Raw genomic sequence first — 18,159 nt, forward strand, 5'->3', positions numbered from 1 at the left:
TCATGAAGATGACCTTCAGAGGAAAGCTGGATGATCAGGGGAAAAAAAATACCATCAATGGCCCTGCTTCAATTCTTCAGCCTAAAATAATATAATACATTTCTGTGGCTTTCCAACTAATATAAATGAATATAATAACTTCCTTTTGTTCATGGCCGATTACATTATATTACAACAGCACGGCTTCCAGGGCTAGCATGCAAAAGTAATTTATTTTTCTCCCACATCTGTAACTATTTCAGAGAGCAGCTAAGTCTTCATAATTACGCTGCAGACACAGTAAATAGAGCAAGCCCAATAGGTCACACTGTGACTATAGTTCAGGGAGAGAACAATTATTTTATCCCATATAATTTGCATCCAACATTTCACATAGCAAACTAAAGAGGAAAACAAAACACTGGCTTCCAAAATTACTACGGCCTCTTAATATTCGCTCTTCTTTTTTTCTCTTTAACGGCTTTTCTGTCTGAAACAGGCACGCACACATACACACACGGTATAAATGACATGCCTGAACAATTTTCATTAAAAAGTCATTTCCTTTTAGGTTGCGATTCATTTTACTTTGTCTGACATAGATTAAGTTATTATGAAATTAACGAAAATTGCTGGCATGTCATTCAATTTCTTTTCTTTTACTCTTTTCCTTCCCTCTGTACAAAAACAATTATCCACCATCTGAAGAATGGTCAAAGTCAAAAAACAGGGTTTTCTGCTTTCTAAATAGAGCAAAACCCGCTCTCTAAAAATACAAATCACTAACAAGCAAGCATCCTCCCTGGGAACCAGGTCTGTAACAGGCCAGCACTAAGAAAGAAACTACTGAGTTTACGGTTTTCTTAATATTTTATCAGTGAAAATTTTGAAAGCATCAAAATAATTCTCTAGCGATGCTGAAGGGGAAAAAAAAAAATCAAATAGTGGCAATGTTCCCTGCCAATCAAAGGACTCTGTCTTGATTTCTCTTGTTTTAGAAGCCAAAACTCTTCTTTAGGGAGAACAATGTGACTCTCATGAGAAAAGAAGTCTAATGGCTTTTTTTTTTTTTAACATGAAAGAGCCCCTTAAATGTACAAAACAAAATTAAAAGCACTGTGACAAGGACAGACAACTCAGACTGTTAATGAAGAACAACTAAGGGAGGTTGGTAAATACAGAGCTAGCCTCCAGAGCAAAATGGCTTCAGCTGACCATTTGCATTTCAGTCCCCATTTCATGGTGGCAAAGACTGAGAATAACTAAGAAATACATTAGCATTTTGGCCTTGCTGAAATGTGAAATGTACTTGCTGCTCTCAGGGCCGGCATTTCCTCAGGCTTATAAACAAGCTGCTTCAACATTGGACAATTGATTTTAGGCATTCAGGCCTTAAGTAGAATTATCTAAAAGCAGAGAAGAAACACATTCATTAAAGTAAACCCATTCAAAGCAACAGTATTTTCATATTGGAAGTCAGAGTTAAGATCATGGAATTCTGAGCAGCGCTAACTCAGATGTAACTGTTGCTTCCAGGACTTAGGGGCTCACAGGCTGGGGGTAATTAATTTTAATTCTCTAAACTTACACCATCCCCTAGTCAGTCAAAAAGGTACCAAAGGTAACCTCAGTCAAGGGTTACCACTGAGCTCTTGAAAAGTGGCAAATATGACTCAGGGGCTGAATTTTCAGTTTTATTTCATTCTAATTAAATTTAAAAGCAGATACTCAGTTCAATTATTGGAACAACTTTTAAGCATGTTGGAACAACTTGGGTATGCAAATTTGTACATTTCGCAAGGTCTAAATACAGATCAAGTATTTCCAATGAAAATCGAGGATCCGAATTGAGATATGTTCTCTGCAAAAATAGGATCCAATTTAAACACTTAGTATAAAAAATGTAAACCGTATCTCATTAATGTTTGTATATTGATTACATATTGAAATGATGATATGTTGGATGAACTAAGTAATATATATTATTAAACTCGTTCTTTTATCTGTTTTAAAGTCACTACTAAAATTCAAATTATGTATTTGACTTACATTGGTGTCCTGCACTCTGTTTCTGCTGAGCAATGCTGCTTCAAATCTTAGATTCCAACCATCAGATAGTAAAGAATGACACTGCAGGGTTTTGTAAAAATTAAAATTCACATATATAAAGCATATTCCTTGGGGACTAGCATGAAAGCTGAAAGTTAGTTGCTCAGTCGTGTCCGACTCTTTGCAATCTCATGAACTGTAGCCTGCCAGGCTCCTCTGACCATGGAATTCTCCAGGCAAGAATATTGGAGTGGATTGCCAATTCCTTCTCCAGGGGATCAATCTTTCAGACCCAGGGATTGAACCCAGGTCTCCTGCACTGCAGGCAGATTCTTTACCGTTTGAGCCACCAGGGTCTGGCATACCACTCAACAAATGGTTAATTTTTCTTAATTCTATTACATGGTAAAGAAGGCTTATTTATTACAACAACACTTATGCCTTAAGATCTTAATAAACTATCAGAATTTCTGAATTTCCTAGACCATTATCCTTTTTCTGCTTAACACTTTGCCATATAAGATCTTCATGAATGCCTAATGCGTGTTCTCCAAAGATATAAAAGAATTTTAAAAAGTTATCTTCCATCCTGCCTTCATATAGCATCTCTTCAAAATTCCCACTCTTAAAAAAAAAAAAAAACACAATTCTCACTCTGTGTCCTACCATGTGTATTCCATCTCCCTCTCACACACACATGTAGAGCTAACACTATCATATCTGACCATGAAAAGAAAGTTCTTTAAAGCAGCTTCTAAAAATCCTCTAAAAGGCTGCACAGTGTGCAACATTTCAGGAAAAGAAAATACGCAGAGAGCGCCCTGCCGTTCTTCCACTTGGTAGTAAGGTTATGAGGTCGCATCACATTTCAATTGCATTTCGGTTAACTTTTCTCTTTTATACCACAGGAAACATCCAGAATCCTAAAAAAAGGAAACAGTGAGGAGACTGAATTTCTCCCAAGACAGGATTTTTTGATCTGGCTCTCAGCCCATCTCCATTTGGAGAGGCAGGGCTTCTCTCCTTCTTTGAAACCCAGTGGCACTGCCGAGCTGCTCAATGCCAAATAAATATTTCACACACAACAGTGAGCTGCTGCATTTGCCCAACCTGGGTTAACTAGAGTCAAATTCTACCCCTGTGCCTCATCCCCAGTCCCCACTATCTTTCAGCCCATTTTATCCGGCACATTTTAGGCCTCTCAAATTCATATGTTTCTTCATTATCGCTGAATTTCTTAATTCATCTCTCAGGCTCCATCTCTCTCTCCCCATCCGTCCCTCTTCAAAATTGAAACTTACACTGCACCAAGGGTTCCTCCACACTCCCCACTCTCCTTTCCCTAGTGTTAATATCTTACAAAATCATTATACAATTACGAAAGCCAAGACATTAACACAGGCACAACCCTATTTACTAAAACATAGGTCTTATTAAAATTTCACTCTTTTCCCCGTGGATGTCGTTTTTCTTTTCTAGGAGCCAGTTAAGGAGCACCCCCCACCCCCGCACACACCCCGGTTGCCTTAAGTGGTCATGACTCCTTAGTCTCTTATAGTTGAGGATAATTCTCAGGCTTTCCTTACACTTCAAATCCTTGACACTTTTCCAAAAACAAAAGCAAAATTTTGTGAATATCCCTCAAGTTTCTCTGATGTTGTCCCATGATTAGATTTGAGGTTATCTATTTTTGACAAGAACAGCACAAAATGATGTTGGGTTCTTTTCACTGCATATTAAGAGATACGTGATGTGAATGCCTTATTACTGCTGATATTAACTTTAATCACTTCGTCAAAGTACTGCCTTTGGGTGTGTTCTGTTTTTTAATTTTTTTCTATCTGTAACACAATGAATACCGAAAGAGATACTCGGAGATGTTGCAAATGCCCAGTTTCGACTCAAGTGTTTCACCCACAAACCTCATTGAATCCAGCTTGCATCAATAACTACTGTGCTGTGTTCCCACTGGTAATTTTCTATTTCCCTCACTTTCTGCATTTATGAAATGGGATTCTCTGAAAAAGTTCCTTCTCCCGCATTTATTTTTTAATATTTATATCAGGATGGACTTGGGGATGTTTGTTTATCCTGTGGATTATAATGTAATATCGCCATTGTTTATTCATTTACTTGCTCAAGTTGTTCTGAACCACTGGGAGTTCTTTCAGGTTGGTGCCTGTGTCTTTTCAACATCTGCCTCTTTTTTTGAAAATTACTTGCTGACACTATAAGATGGTCCAAGTCCATGTTGTATTTTTTCAAGCTCTACAGTTATTTCTCAAGGAAACATGGTTTCTTTTATTGAAAATGGCATTTAGTAACCAGGATCGAGGTGCTGTGGGTGCTCACTGTCACTAAGCTGCTGCTGCTGCTGCTCCTGCTGCTAAGTCGCTTCAGTCGTGTCCGACTCTGTGCGACCCCATGGACTGCAGCCCACCAGGCTCCTCTGTCCATGGGATTTCCCAGGCAGGAATACTGGAGTGTGTTGCCATGCCTTCCTCTAGGTAATCTTTCTGATCCAGGGATCAAACCCACATCTCTGACATCTCCTGCACTGGCAGGCAGATTCTTTACCCCTCATGCTACCTAGGAAGCCCGTGATTGATATAGATGACTTTAAAATATATAATTAATTTACCCTACATTCCCCCAAAATGTGCTCATGTTGATACCTCTAATTCCAATATAACACCAAAGCGTTTGTTCTACTCTTTAAAATTTTTTTTCCAATAATGAAAAATCCAGCTCTCCATTAGCTACACAATATGTGCTTGCTTGTTCAGTCCTTGAATACTCAAAATAGTTTCACAATCACTAACCCGTATCTCTGTGGGAAATAAATTCACTAAACAGATCAAAGCCTTTGTGTACACTTTTGACTTTAGTCTTTAAGTTAAAATATTAACATTGATCCAGTTAAAATGTTCTTAAAAGTTATTTAGGCAAGTTCTTCATCCTTCACAAGGTGACTTAAGTCACTTATGATACAATTACATTCATTTATCATTACTTGAATTCTCTTTGGGTTCCATCACAAACCACAACCACATTTTGGTTAATTTTATTTATTTATTTTTTAATATATGAAACATTACTCTGCTTCTAAAAGGCAAAGTCAAACTAAAAATATAAAGAGAAGTTTTGTTTCCATCTCATCTTTACTACCTCATTCCTAATCCCTTTCTTCACCCCTTCCTATAGGTAATTAATCTCATTAGGTACTGATTTTATTCACATATTTCTTTGACACAAATTAGCGGATACCTTTTTAAATATTTTTTTTCCTTGAATGAAAAATACTTTTATTCAGGATACCCTTTGTACTAAAAGTTTCTATTTAAAAGTAATTTCTGGAAATTACTCAATAGCAATCACTTCACAGAAATCACCCTCACTCTTTTTTACAGCTGTATCGTACTCCACTGTGTGGCTGTAATTTATTCCATCACACTTCTCTGTGGAAATTTAGGTTGTTCCTAGTATTTTGTGCTTACAAACACTACAATAAGTAATCGTATTCATATAATACACATTTTCACATTGGTGGAGGTGGGCCTTTTGCAAATTCCTAGACGTGGGATTCTGAGACAAGAAGTAAGTGCCTAAGTAGTTTCGTCATGTGTCACCAACTTTTCCTCCAGGAGGGCTGCACCAGTTTGCATTCCCAGTAGCCATGTACGACAGTGCCAGGCTCCACATATTTTTTTTTTTAATTTTTGTTCTATTACATCCTCCACAAAGCGCATAAAATCCTCTATAAGGAAGAAAGAGGAAGGGAAGAAAGTACTGATACAGAGGTCTCTCCAGCTTCAAAATAATAGATAATTCCGTTCTGTCTGCGAAATAAAGCTCTCACATCTTAGAAGTGCCATTAAGGCTCTCTCCAGGTAGCTTTGAGGCTAGCCTCAACTTCAACAACTTTCTCTTGATGCTCCTTCCATCGGGGGACTTGCCATGCCCCCGACATTCCACCATCAGTGCCCAGTTTGAAAGCTTTGCCCACACTCTTTTTTTCACTTGCGATCCCACACCTCTACCCACTCCCACTTACTAGAGATGCCTTAGTTCCAATTCACCCTTCAAGCCCAAGTATCAATCCTGCTTCCTCAGAACACGTTTACATCTGACAAAGCATTCTAGAAATTCTCTATTCACGCCATCTTTTTAAATTTTTATTTTATTGAAGTGTAGTTGATTTACAATGCTGTGTTCATTTCTGATGCACAGGAAAGCATTTCAGTGATAACACCCATATACATTCTTTTTTCATACTCTTTTCCATTATGATTTATCACGGGATATTGAATATAGTTCCCCATGCTACATAGTAGGACTTTGTATTTATCCATTCTATACATAAATTTGCATCTGCTAACCCCAAATTCCCACTCCATCCCTCCTCCACTTCCCTTCCTCTTTGGCCACTCAAATCTGTTCTCCATGTCTATGAGCCTGTCTGCTTCACAGGTAAGTTCATTTGTGTCATAGTTTAGATTCCACAAATAAGTGATATAGTGTGGTATTTGTCTTTCTCTGTCTGACTTACTTCACTTACGAAGGATCTCTAGGTCCATCCATGTAGCTGTAAATGGCGTTATTTTATTCTTTTTCGTGGCAAGTAAAATTCCATTGCACCACATCTTCTTTATCCATTCATCTGTTGGCCTACATTTAGGTCATTCCCTTGTCTCGGTTACTGTAATGACAACATCTTGACCGCACTGAACCCACTACGCTATGCTTGGCTCCAGAGAAATCTGGTTTCTTTGCACACTTTGACAGTGGGGACATTATCTTCCTTAACCCTGAAGTGCCAGTACGGCAGGTGCACAAGTTTTCAAATGGGTGAAAATGAATAAACAAGATATGCAAATAACATTGCTCTTTATTCAAAAGCATACTTCTCTTTCTCAGAGCTCTTCTAGTCTAATGGTTTTATCAATGTTCAAGTACCACTTCTCTTAACACACTCACTGTGGAAGAACCAACACTGATACTTACATCCAGGGCTACCAAACACATGTTCTTTCAAGACTTTTCCTCCTGACAATATATGGAAATGTGCTCTATTTTCTTTGCTTTATTCTCATTGGGATATTCTGCAACCCTTGCTGCTGCTGAATGGATAGGTCTGAATCGCACCCCAGGATATATATTTTATCAGCATTTCTCATTACTTTCCCAGGATGACCAAAAAATATTAAGAGGTCTAAGCAAATTTTTTAATTTTTATTGAAGTATAGTTGATTTACAATGTTCTGTTAATTTCTGCTGTAGAGCAAAGTTGACTCAGTTACATATATTTTATATATATATATTTGATATCCTGTGATAACCCATGATGAAAATGAATCTGATTATTCATTATTCATTTTCAGATTCATTTCCATCATGGGTTATCACAGGACATCAAATATATTTATATATATACGTTTTCAGATCCATTTCTATAATGGTTTATCACAAGGTATCAAATATATATATATATACTTTTTCAGATTCATTTCTATCATGGTTTATCACAGGATATCAAATATACTTCCTTATGCTATACAGTAAGGGGCTTCCCAGGTGGGCACGTGGTAAAGAATCTGCCAGTGCAGGAGAAACAAAAGACATGGGTTCAATCCCTGGGTCACGAAGATCCCCTGGAGGAGGAACCAGCAACCAACTCTAGTATTTTTGCCTGGAAAATTCCATGGACAGAGGAGCCTGGAGGGCTGCAGTCCATGGGGTCGCAAAGAGTCAGACACAACTGAGCATGCTATACAGTAAGACAGTGTTGTTTCTTCACCCCGGATACATTAGTCTGCATCTGCTTATGTCGAACTCCCAGTTCTTCCTCCCCCCATCCTTGGCAACCACAAGTCTGTTCTATCTGTGGGCCTGTTTTTGTTTCATAGGTATGTTCATGTGTGCCCAATTTAAGAGTCCACACATAAGTGACATCATACAGCATTTGTCTTTGACTTATTTCACTAAGTATGATAACCTCTAGGTCCATCCACGCCACTGCAAATGGCATTATTTCATTCTTTGACGGCTGAGTAATGTTCCATTGTACATAAAAAACCACATATTCTTTACCCATTCATCTGTTGATAAAAATTTAGGTGGTTTCCATGTCTTGGATACTGTAAATAGTGCTGCTGTGAATACAGGGGTGCGTGCGTCTTTTCTTATTATGATTTGTCTGGGTATATGCCCAGGAATGGGACTGTTGGATCACAAGGCAACTCTACTTTTAGTTTCTTGAGAAATCTCCACCTTGTCTTCCATAATGGCTGCACAGCTTTTGGAGGGTTCTCTTTTCTCCACACCCTCTCTAACATCTATTATTTACAGACTTTTTAATGATAGCCATTCTGTACAGGTTTCAGCAATTAATCTTCATTCTGACAAAGAGTCGAGGAACAGCATCATCTACCGAGATATTAATGTGTCTCTTGTTGTGGTACCCTAGGAGCCCTTCCCACCCGCTGGTCTCCATGACACACACTCTCAAGAGAGCACACAAGCTTTTCAAACTAACACAAATGGACCTTTCCTATTCCCAAGTGAGAACTAACAGTTGTGCGGGTTTTTTTTAATACAAATTCAAGGAGGCCATGGAACCAAACTTTAGGGGTGAACTGGATCGGGAACGTTTGAAGGGAGAGAAGGCCAGAGTGGCTCCACCTGTAAGAAAGACTGGCTTTCCTCGGAAGAAGACAGGAGATAAGGAGGTGTTTCTGTGGCAACCCACTCCAGTACCTTGGCCTGGAAAATCCCATGGACAGAGGAGCCTAGTAGGCTACAGTCCATGGGGTTGCAAAGAGTTGGACACCACTGAGCGACTTCACTTTCACTTTCTATAACAAAGGCTGGATTCCACTTGCAGGCAGGGCCTCCATCAAGGGAATGGGCTCAAAACAAAGGCAGATGCTGCTCTGTAGAGCTGAACTTCCCAGAACAGCAGAGGAGGCCCATGTGAAAGGCAACCCTACCAGCAGCATATCTGAGACTGATGGGAAAGAACACCAGTTACCAGTGCTGATCCTACAGGCAAGGAAGAAGCCCAGGCTCATATCCCCTCTGTTGCAGATACCAAAGCAGCCCCCTAACTTTCAAACCCACCCAGTGGAAGTCACAGGACCCTGCCAAACTTGAATATATCTGGGGTCTAAGTACTCAGCATCTGCTGATGCAGAACTGCAAACTATAAAGACATCTTACAGCAGAGCGCTAGGGAACAAAAAGAACTCCTGTCATAGTTTTAAAGCGTTAACTGCTAGGGCAACAAGGACTGGAACTCTTCTATGCCCCTCATCAGTAAGTCCTCTAAAGTAGCTATGGAGTTGAGATTAGATCTTGGGGAGGACAGGCTGGGACAATGTCCTTAGTGGGGGGAAAATGAGACCTCCTGGCATGAATTCTAGGTTCCTCTGCTCAGGGTGGCCTAAGCCAACCTGTTAAGGGGATCACATCCTAATCACATTTCCTAAAGAGATGTGATTCCATCATTTAACTCTTTCTGTTCTCTGCTAAGCAGATCACTGAAAAGGAAGGTCCCAGTAACTGGACCACGTCATTTCAGAGCCATAGTCACTCTTCTACTGAAATTATTCTCTGCTATCTAGATCCTATAACTTACTGGAAAACGGAAAGGCTGATTAAGCCACAATTTAGAGTAAACTTTTCTTGTAAAAGTTAATCCAACAGTCGAAAAGTTTCTATAGGACTAGTTATGAGAATTTTTTCCTAAGAAGGAAAGTGAGAAATACAAAACATTTATTTTTGTAGGAGGCATAAAAAAATGGCCAGATAGAAGTAGTTACTGATAAAATGTCACATCTCTGTCTGGGGTCAACTCTAGATTCAACTGAATCAAGACAAACATAAGCTTCCCAGGGATGGTCGTTACCTAGACCATCGGTTTTTACCATGACTTGCAAAATGTTTTTGTGTTTTTAACTGAACTGATTTCACATATAGGAGTTTCAACTCTAAGGAACCTACTAACACCAATATTATTATGCTACTTTGAATATCACAAATTGGCGTGACATTACTTGCCGAATGCCCTTAGACTTAAAAATGTGGGTAATACAGTATACAGTGTGGGGTCTGAGGGAATCTGGTGTGGTATACTTATTTTTGACTCCAGAATATAATCGACTAATTCATCTTAAAATAAATTCAAGTTGTTTATAACCATCTCTGAAAGCTTTGACCAATGCCCAACACTGCAATGCTACCATAATTAGAGCAAAATTTTTCCTCTAGAACTGAATTAATAACTAAAGTTCTGAATATGCAGTATGCACTAATCCTGGTTTTTAAAATCCCTAATGGGCTTTGTAGCAGCGCAATTTGGCAAAGTGAGTAAAATCCTAACATAATAGATAAAGGTAATTAGAGATGCAGAACAAATTCTTTTTAAATGCCCTGCATGCAATTCGGACACTTTAGTTCCTTCTTCAGAGATGGAAAATTAGTGAAGGGAGGAAATAAAACAAATCAGAAAAAGAATAAGAGAAAATAGAACTGTATCAATCATAAAGGGATTTGGAGCTAGAGAGCTGTTAATATCCTTCCAGCGATTTTGACTTTCTAAACTCCCAAGAAACTGGCCAGCTTACAATGCAATGAGTCTCTCCACTTTAGAAATAGTCTAAATTCAGTTAGGTGGCCAAAATGGGGAAGACAATCAATGGTCTCAAGAACTAAACGAAAACCAGTGGATAAATGTTTTAGGGAAAAAATATCCTTCTGGACATGGCTGCATAAATCTTTCCATAATTCAGTTCAATTCAGTTGCTCAGTCATGTCCAACTCTTTGTGACCCCATGGACTGCAGCACACCAGGCTTCCCTGTCCATCACCAAATCCTGGAGCTTGCTCAAACTTATCACCATCAAGTTGGTGATACTATCCAACCATCTCATCCTCTGTCATCTCCTTCTTCTCCTGCCTTCAATCTTTCCCAGCATCAGGGTCTTTTCCAGTGAGTCAGTTCTTCGCATCAGGTGGCCAAAGTATTGGAGTTTCAGTTTCAGCATCAGTCCTTCCAATGAATATTCAGGACTAATTTCCTTTAAGATGGACTGGTTGGATCTCCTTGCAGTCCAAGGGACTCTCAAGAGTCTTCTCCAACACCACAGTTCAAGAGCATCAATTCTTCACTGCTCAGCTTTCTTTGTAGTCCAACTCTCACATCCATACACGACTACTGGAAAAACCATAGCTTTGACTAGATGAAATTACGTATAAAACAAGGACCCAGTTAGACTTCAAACTGAACCTCATCATTATAACAAATGTGAGCTATGTCTCTGATTAGCTGAAGTTCAGTAACATAAAAGGTAAAGATGGAAGAATGGAATGGAAGGAATGGAATTTAGACTCAAGGCCTATCAGTGGTCAGATGGCCTTAAAGGTCAGGCAATCTGCTGTCTACCTCATTTAAGCATAAAAAAAAAAAAAAAAAAAAAACAAACAAGAGCCCAGAAGTCACCCAAATGTCTAAGAGCCAACCCCTGGGACAAGTGAAGTTGAGTCCAGAAACTACTGTTCTTCAGTTTCCCAGCTCAATGATTTCTCTGGGGCAAAAGCCTGTCTACTTTCCCACCAGCAGCTCCCAAGGCCCCAGAGATGCCAGCTTTGGGCTGCAAGTTATTCCCAGACCATCAAGGAAGTCACATGACCTTGGAGAGACATTTCTTCTGAGGTACTTATTTTTAGAACAGTTGGTTGGTTGACTTGTACAAAAATAAAGAAGTGGTTTCAAATTCCTTCACTCCTTTTTGCTCACAGTGTATGAATGACCATTCTGATCCACTCAGTTTCCACTGAAGGTCCTGGGCACTGGTTTGGGGGGTTATTCTGAAGTCTGTCCTAAAAGTAGCTGATGTAGCTGATCTTTGGTGAATTCTTCCAATTGCTTTAACACACCTTGTCATACTTTCTTAAAGTCCTCTATGTGGGTTATATTTGACAGACAGTGAAATGCAGCCCTATTTCTGACGATAATGCCTTTTAACAGTTGTCAAGACAGATTTTACAGAAGGCTACAGGAATTCTTAACTCCCAAAAAGCTTTTCATCTTTATGTAAAACTTTGGGGCCCCATGAATAGTTATCACTTTGAATTTTTTTCCTAAAAAATGACACACGCACTGAATTGTGACTTATGTTTCTAATGTTATTTTTTTTAAGTATATACTATCATATAAAAGTTCCTAAGTGAATCATCCCAAGACTCTTACCTCTGTGACCTAGAAACTCCAAACTGTAGGGAGACAGATGTGAAACTCCTGGACAATGTTGGAAGCCTCACTGTCAAGTTCATGGATGAGGAAATAGACCTGTGACTTTGCCAGCCCTCCGTGGGGGTAATTTTTGCAGAACTTATCCCCAGTAAGGTTTCCTCAACAAGAAGCTTAATTTGAGATGGAACAGTGACATTTTTTGTTTTTTTGTTTTTTCCCCCATTCTGTGCTTTGGACCGAAAGAACAAATTGTTTACTCCAGCTCCCTAAAGAAATGTAATTGATCTATGAGCTAGATCTTCTTTTCCTTTCACCTTCATCTCATATAATAGCAAAATGAATGCTACCCAGTGACTCACTCAGGTTCAACTATCATCTCCTATGGAGAGAATTTAATTTTATTTACAGATTCGTAGAACACACAATATATTCAAAGCTTCATCTGAAACCAGTTACTACTTCTAAACAAAACTAGAGCCAAACATTCGGGGATAATGGTTATCTCCCCTATGTACAGAATTTTCTAGCATGAATGCTCTAATTCTGCTAGGGAGGCCCACAGAAGGGTGTTCACCTGAAGATGAATTGGTCTTTTTCTGTGAAGGGGGAGCTGGGAAACCCACAGGACTTTTCCTCATCCCTGAGTCTGACAATGAGGCTATCAACACTGTTAAACAGTTTCACATCTACCTGAGTACAGTTTGTGGTTCGTAGACACAGAGGTGAAAGTCTTATGATTATACATTAGTGCTATTATATTACACCATACACGTTAAAAAAAAATCAGAAACACAAAGGTCACTGTTTCATGAGTGTATCACTGAGGTGTTAATAATTATTTCCAGGCCAAGAATTCAAAGGCATTCAATAGCCAGAAAGAGTCTATTTTTAAACTCACTGGTCAGGAAGGTATCAAAAACGAAAGAATGCCCTCCAAGTCAGGGGATACAAACTGATTAAAATAACTTTGCAACATCTAACTCAGAGATAGAAATGTTTTACTTACAGAAAATACAAATTACATTTTTAGATAACTTTCCCAGACTTTCTACTGCTACATGGAAAACAAATGTGGTTTCTTTACCAGTGACAACTGGTACATATAACTGAAATTGCCAGGAGGTAATTTATCTGCAACTCCTTGCATCAAACCTGGAGTTTAGATGGATGGTATCAGTGGTAACAAAGGGAGATGATACTTTGCCATTCTTGTGCAAAGAAAATCTCTATCACCAAAAGTAGTAAATGCTTTTTAAAATTTTTTGGCCATGCAGCATGGAATGTGGATTCTTAGTTACCTGACCAGGGATAGAACGTGAGCTCCCTATAACAGAAATGTAGAGTCTTAACCACTGGACCACCAGGGAAGTGCCAAAAGTTGTGAATTTTTTAAAAATTAGTTAAAAGAAGGTTTTATAAACTATATTTTAAAGAGAGAAATATTTGCTATTTAGTTTAATAAAAGTCGCTTATACTTTCTATGAGTCTAGCATTGCTTTGTACATATAACTTCTAAACTCAGTCTGATTATTTCAGCAAAAAGTACACACAAGCATAATACAGTCTGATGTAGTTTCACGTGGTCTTTGTCTTTCTATTTATTCAAAGAATTGGCCAAGAAATACAGGAATCCTACCCTCACCCTGACACACTCTCCTCCTTGTTGAAGACACCTCACACATGACGAAAACTTCTGATGATTCACATAAAAAAAGGATGAAAATTGCTATCAAGGAGGGTCATAGAGTTTTACAGTCAAGTCTGATCTGATGGTTTCTAAAGGAGGAGGCTATTTACTATATTTACGTAGTTTACAACTGAACATTAGCAATAAACAGGCATAAAGAAAATTATGTGTCAGAATTGTTCAAAAGGGGTGGTAGTTAGCAATCCCAGAGCACGGCGTTCTGAGTGTTGGCTGCTGTGGTAACACAGAACAGGCCACCATTTCAGGGGATATTTTAAAAAGAGACCAACTATGCCTAGGTTTGCTTCTCCTACTTATTTTAAGAAAAGCAAAAGAAAATTGAGACCAAGTTCCAGCCTCCGCAAATTGCTCTGAGCCTTTGGAGATTTAGAACTGTTTTTACAACAGAATCCTGCCTAGATGGATATTAAGTGATGGAAAATAATATAATATTTTAGTACCTAAAAGAATAACTGAGTACATGTGAGGGGATAGGTCATTAAATGTGTGTATTCAAGAAGTGATATAAAAGTATAATTCATAAAAGAGAGAATATAAAAGTGAGAAGGATACCTAGATTTAAGACACTATCATAACACCATTCACCAAATGAAATGAAGGAAGTAGGCGAGAAATGGGAAAATAATATCCACGGAGAAGCATCAAGGCATGGCAGGATTTATTTCCTGTAATAACGGAGATGCAGGTCACAGGGGGCAGTGGACAGGGGTTATCCTAAATCTCAGTTCTCAGGCATGCCCATAGGGGAACACTGGTACTGATGAACCTATTTGCAGGGCAAGAATATAGACACAGATGTAGAGCACAGGCTTAGGACACATCAGGGGAAGGAAAGGATGGAACCAACTGATACAGCAGCACTGACATATACACACAACCATGTGTAAAGCAGACAGCTAGTGGGGACCCGCTGTATAGCACAGGGAGCTCAGCTCGGGGCTCTATGATGACCTAGAGGCATGGGACATCGAGGAGGGAGGGGATATATGTACATTTATGGTTGATTCACGTTGTATGGCAGAAATCAACACAACACTGAAAAGCAGTTTTCCTCCCATCAAAAAACAAATTAAAAAGAATCACGTATGTGACTTGGAAGAGTGTCTTCTAGCTAGAGGGTACAGCAATGAAAGAGTTTCAGAAAGAAGAGAACTTTGGCCCAAAAACAATATTAAAGGGAAAGAGCCGTAAGTACTCAGTGCAAGAAACATGGACACTCAGTGACAGAGGGATGGATCTTCAATGAATGGTGCCCTTCCTGTACCCCACGCAGCTGTGGTGCTGGAGAAATCGCTCCTTCCTTCAATCAGGGCTTTGAGAGCCAAGAGGAAAAGGCAGAAATGCCACGCTGTCAGGAAAGAGGTATGTTCTCATCAGGGCAGTCAGAGGAAGATGCGAAGCAAAGGCTTCAGCACAGAGAGGGGCTTGCCCATGGGGAGGAGGGTTCATGGACACATGATCACAGAGCAGAGATCTGAGGCCATGTAAAGATCCGGGGAGCTGGTGAAGCAAAGAGTGAGCTCTGGCCGGGGAAGCAGAGGGAGGAGGCGGTGCGCCTGCAGTGACGGGTAAAAGGAATCCGGTAACGAGTGGGGAGGCAGGCACGCGTATGCTTTAAATAAATATCATCTGGGAACTTCATTTGCTAGGCAATGGGGAACCAGGGAATTTTGAGAAGGGAGAGACAGGATCAGAACCTCATCAAGATCAACCTGGCAACCCAGGACAGAATGAACTGATGGAAGAAAGCATCGAGGAGAGAAGTCCACTTACAGGCAGCCTTCTGAGCAAAGAGAAAACTAGATGGCAAGGGGAAGGAAAAGAAGTGTGTGCACATGCTCTGTCGCTTCAGTTGTGTCTGACTCTCCATGACCCCATGGACCGCAGCCCGCCAGGCTCCTCAGTCCACGGAATTCTCCAGGTAAGAATATCGGAGTGGGTTGCTGTACCCTCCTTCAGGGGATCTTCCCAACCCAGGGATTGAACCCGCATTTCTTATGTCTAACCTGCATGAGCAGGCAGGTTCTTAACCACTTGGTAAAGTCCAAAGCAAAAGGGGTCCATGCTAAATTAGAAAATGCAGATTTCTAAAGATACAATTTGTTTAAGAAGCACAGGCACATTTCAAGTACTGACAGATAGCAGAGCTATCTGTTATGGCTGACAGCAGGTAAAAAGTCATCAACGAGAGACAGATGCATTCCTTGTTACGCCACCTACATCCTCACATTAACAGTCACCCCCAGCACCCGCATGTGGGGACAGACACAATTTCACAGATCAAAGCAAATGCAGGAAAAACATATCATCAGGAAGATCAACTTCAGATCTAACACGTAACACAGGACACAGACCCTCACTAAACACTAAATGATTGACTATCAAGACTTCACTGCTGTCTTCTCTAAAAAGTTCCTCTAGCAGAGGAAAGTGTAGCTCAACCTCTGAACAGAGAAGGTAGCATTCCTTCATACATAGTGTTGATACATTCATCCCTCTGGATTCAAAGCTTCCACATGCACTTATTCAACCAACAGCAGACATAGAATCTGCGGCTGCGAAGGACTGACACCACAATACCATTTTAGCACGCAAGGGACTTGGCACCCATGGGTACTGGGATCCACAGGGGTCTTGGATACAGTCCCTCAGGGACACTGATGGAGGAGTACAGTATGCTTGGGTCTTTACCTGCATGACTGAAAAGATAATGCTCCGTTTCCATTATAACAGCACCCAGAATCCTGAATTTTTCTTGATTTACAAGGTGGGGTGTATAGTGCTAATCTTCTGTTGGTCTTGACTCCAGTTTGCTGCAGTTAACTGGAAGCTGAGGATCTTTTGCCGATGGGAGAACCCAATCCACCCACAGCCTGGGTCCGTCTCTACCCCTGGAGTCTTTCGGAAGCAAAGCAAGGTCATTTCAGCAGCGTTCAACATCAGAGCGTTTATACGTGTGTGTGTGTGGAAGTAGCTGGAATAAAGGTGAGAAGGAAGAGTCACCATCATCCCTCGAGGTTTACTGTGGCAGGAGCCCTGGTTATTAACGGGCCACGGAGGACTCACTCCTCCATATTTTACATTTGGGAACCATGTTCATTAATCACCCGTGCGACCTATAACACAAATACGATGTTGACAAATGTTCACTTCGTTGCAAAGGGTCATCCGGCTTGGGAACAATTTGCCACCCACAAAAAATTTATACTGTGTTTACATTCTCTGAATCGTTTACAAGTTCATCATTAAATCTCACAGAACAGCTGGCCCTCATTTCCCAGCACCACCTCTCTCCAAGGTAAATACAGACACCCCAACTTGCCGGTGGGCGGATAACTGACTGAAGTCCCAACTATTCCTCTTGAGTTTATTTACCTTGCTCTTGCAGAAAGAATGCTGTACGTCTGTAAGCAGGAGTCACTATTTACAAAATGACTGAGCACACAGGCGTTGAAAGGAGGGCATCATTAGAATGCAGGAGATGCCCCCGTCCTCCTCAGAGCATCTCAGCAGGGTACAGGAGATTCTGGCAGGCTCTGCAGTCTCCTGGGCTCATAGCAGGAAGCCCAGCGTAAAGCAGAAATTGGATTTCTCCGAGGCTGTAAATCCTGTATCTTTCTTAGGGCAGATAATCACTCACTACTGGTACTAATAACTAGACCCTATCATAGTGTACAAAACTTAACATTTATTGAGTAGGAGAGTCCCCTGTGCTATACAGTAAGGTCCTTGTTGGTTATCTGTTTGATATATAATACTGTATGCATGTTAATCTCAAACTCCTAATTTATAGCCCCCCACTTCCTCTTGGGGAACCGTAAGTTTGTTTTCAAAATCTGCAGATCTGTTTCTGTTTTATAAACAAGTTCATTTGTAATATATTCTGTAATAACCTATATGAGTAAAGAATCTGAAAAAGAACATATGTCTATGTATAATTGAGTGACGCTATATACCTGAAACTAATACATTATTGTAAATCAACCATACCCCAATAAAATAAAAACTAATAAAAAGTAATAGCAATAAAAACAGCAAAAAATTTTTTAATATTTAGGGGATTGTTTTGAAAAGACACTTCTCCAGGTAATATAAAGAAATTCCATGAAACTCCATTTTCTAATTCAGACACACACTGAAATGACCATCAACTGGGTTTTTTAAAAATAAA

At 39.9% G+C, this 18,159-nt stretch overlaps 1 protein-coding gene and 1 long non-coding RNA gene across 8 annotated transcripts in view; one reads left to right on the top strand and one right to left on the bottom strand.

Annotated features, from left to right (window-relative positions):
* UNC5D (unc-5 netrin receptor D) overlaps positions 1–18,159 on the bottom strand; it is a 627,582-nt gene that overhangs the window by 569,999 nt on the left and 39,424 nt on the right. The window lies entirely within an intron of this gene.
* Positions 15,109–16,923, top strand: LOC112582979. The gene is made up of 3 exons (XR_003107344.3): positions 15,109–15,350; positions 15,638–15,909; positions 16,798–16,923. It is a non-coding gene; the product is annotated as an uncharacterized LOC112582979 (long non-coding RNA).

The sequence above is a fragment of the Bubalus bubalis genome, chromosome 1 (genome assembly GCF_019923935.1).
Source record: "Bubalus bubalis isolate 160015118507 breed Murrah chromosome 1, NDDB_SH_1, whole genome shotgun sequence".
Lineage (NCBI taxonomy): Eukaryota > Metazoa > Chordata > Mammalia > Artiodactyla > Bovidae > Bubalus > Bubalus bubalis.